Source organism: Cynara cardunculus (assembly GCF_001531365.2).
Source record: "Cynara cardunculus var. scolymus isolate 2C chromosome LG 6, CcrdV1, whole genome shotgun sequence".
Taxonomy (NCBI): domain Eukaryota; kingdom Viridiplantae; phylum Streptophyta; class Magnoliopsida; order Asterales; family Asteraceae; genus Cynara; species Cynara cardunculus.
In genome coordinates, this window is record NC_037533.1 from 9,203,691 (window position 1) to 9,206,563 (window position 2,873).

Genomic DNA, 2,873 nt, shown 5'->3' on the forward strand with positions numbered 1-2,873 from the left:
TGAATTGTATAGTTTTGGCAAATGAAACTGGATTAGTACAAGATTGTATTTTTGAATTTTTAGATCATGTATTTTGTACTGGTAGATTCTTGTACTAAGGGACCTTTGTGGTGTACAAACATGTATTTCTTATATTTGAAATATATGTTACATGCAATGTGTGGAATGGGGTGTTACAGAAAGTGGTATCAGAGCCTGAGTTTAAGGGATTTAGGTATTTAACAGCATGATACATAGACTTAAACTGTTTTATTGCATCTTAAGGGTCCCGGACATAGTTAGCTCCATTGGAAATATATATAATGGGTTGGAAGAACAGTGTGTAATGTAACTTTTAATTACATCTGGCCAGTGTAATTATGAATTTACAGGTACACATCTGAACTTAAATACTTTATTATATTTGGGAATGTGAATACGTGATTATTAACACTAAACTCTGTAGATGTCTAGCCGAACTAGAAGATCTGAAAGAACTGCTCGTCCAGAGTCTGAAGAAAGGGAAGAATCACCTGTCAATCTTCCAACTGGCACATTTGGAATCTGAGGTCGAGAAAAAACCAAGGGGACGAGGTAGAGGAAGAAGCTAGTATCAAGGAAGGGGCCAAACTGGAATTCATTCTGAACATGAAGAATCTTATTCTGGGAATGTTCAGGAGAGATCGGTGCCACATCCTGAATACATAACCAGGGACATGTTGGCTGAAGAAATGGGTCAGTTACGGGAAACTCTGACTTCTATCATGGGAGTACCAGCCAAGGTAGAAACAGAGAGAATAGAAGTTCGTCCCTCGGTACTAGTCACTCACAACAAGGAGGGAGATAATAAAATGTTTTTGGAGTGTAAGCCACCAATATTCTATGGAGAAAGGGATCCAGTGAAAGCCGTGTGCTGGATTAAAGAAATGGAATCTGTGTTCAACACCATTCGGTGTCCGGAAACAGATAAAGTTCGATTTGTTGTTTCTGTATTAAAATAAAATGCTTTATTCTGGAGGAAAGTTGAATCATCAGCCAAAACAGATGTTTTACAATCACTGTCTTGGGCAGAATTCGTGGACCGATTCAAGAATCAGTTTTGTCCTAAAACTGCAGTAAGACAAATGGAAGAAGATTTCCTGAAGTTAGAACAAGGAAATGGAACAGTTCGGGAATATACTAAGAGATTTACTAAATACTCTCACTTTGCTGAACATTATGTTTCAAAGAATCCAGAAAAATAGAAAGATATATTTGGGGTTTAAAACCATCAATCAGAGAGTTTGTAATTGCCATGAACCCCAACACCTTCTCATTAACGGTAGATGCGGCTGAAGTGACCGAACGAAATAAGAACCGACAGCCAGAAAGAAAAGTTGTAGAAAAGAGAAGGTGGGAGGGGCCTTCATCTTTTCGAGGGCCGAAAATGGTAAGATATAATAACAAACCCGAGCAGAAGGTCGGTGAGAAAGTTTGCACGCAGTACCGACAGATACATCAGGGTGAGTGTAAGACAGACCCAAGAATGTGTTATAAGTGTGGTGAAGCAGGCCATCTATCCAGAAGTTGCCCAGCTAATCGAAGGTGTTTTAATTGTAATTCTCTGGATCACATTCGACCGAATTGTCCATTGTTAAGAACTCTACAGCTGACAATGGGGAGTAATGCATCGGGTACTCGGGGAAGACCTACTGTGAATAGAAGAGGGCAAGGAGGGGCGCAGGGACGGTCCTTCCAGATGACTAAGAACGAGGCAGAAGCATCACTGGATGTAGTAACAAGTACATTCCTTCTGAATTCAATACGTGCTAAAGTGTTATTTGACTCTGGTGCAAACTTTACGTTTGTATCACCATTATTTGCTCAAACTGCATGTCTGAATTCTGTGATACTTGATAATGAATTAGTAGTTGATACTGCTAATAGTCAGGAAACAGTTACAAGTGTGTTCAATAACTGTAATATTGTGATTAAGGGCTGTGAACTTTCGATTCGGTTATTTCCTATGCCGATGAAGGAATTTGATGTGGTAGTGGGTATGGATTGGTTGGCAAAGTATCAGGCCAGTATTGTTTGTAATCAGAAAATGATCAGAATTACTTTGCCAGACCAAGAAACAATTGTTATTTATGGTGATCGTCAGAATCACCATACCAATATTTTGACAGTAATGAAATCTCAGAAAAGCATTCAAAAAAATGTCAGGGATGTTTGGCATATGTAATTGATATGAAGAAAGAAAAGAGAAAAGAGGAATCGATTCCGATTGTTAGTGAATATCCATAAGTCTTTCCAGAAGACTTATCTGGACTACGACTAGATAGAGTCATTGAGTTCCGAATTGATCTTATACCAGGAGCTGCACCAGTAGTAAAGGCGCCATACCGGTTAGCTCCATCTGAATTGAAGGAATTGGTTGCACATTTGAAAGATTTAACTGACAAAGTATTTATTAGGCCCAGCACTTCACCTTGGGGTGCTCCGATCTTATTTGTCAARAAGAAAGAAGGGTCTATGCGAATGTGTATAGACTATCGTGAACTGAATAAATTGACAATTAAAAACAAATATCCTTTACCTAGGATTGATGACTTGTTCAATCAATTGGTGGGAGCAAGTTATTTCTCCAAGATTRATTTAGGTCAGGGTATCATCAACTCAAAGTCAGGGAAGAAGGTGTTGCCACAACAGCCTTTACAACTAGGTACGGGCATCACGAATTCTTAGTTATGCCATTCGGCTTAACTAATGCTTCCGCAGCCTTTATGGATTTGATAAATAGGGTATGTAAGGAATATATTGATAAATTCGTTATTGTATTTATCGATGATATTCTTATATACTCTAAGACTGAAGAAGAACATGCAAAACATCTTCGTCTGATATTAGAATTA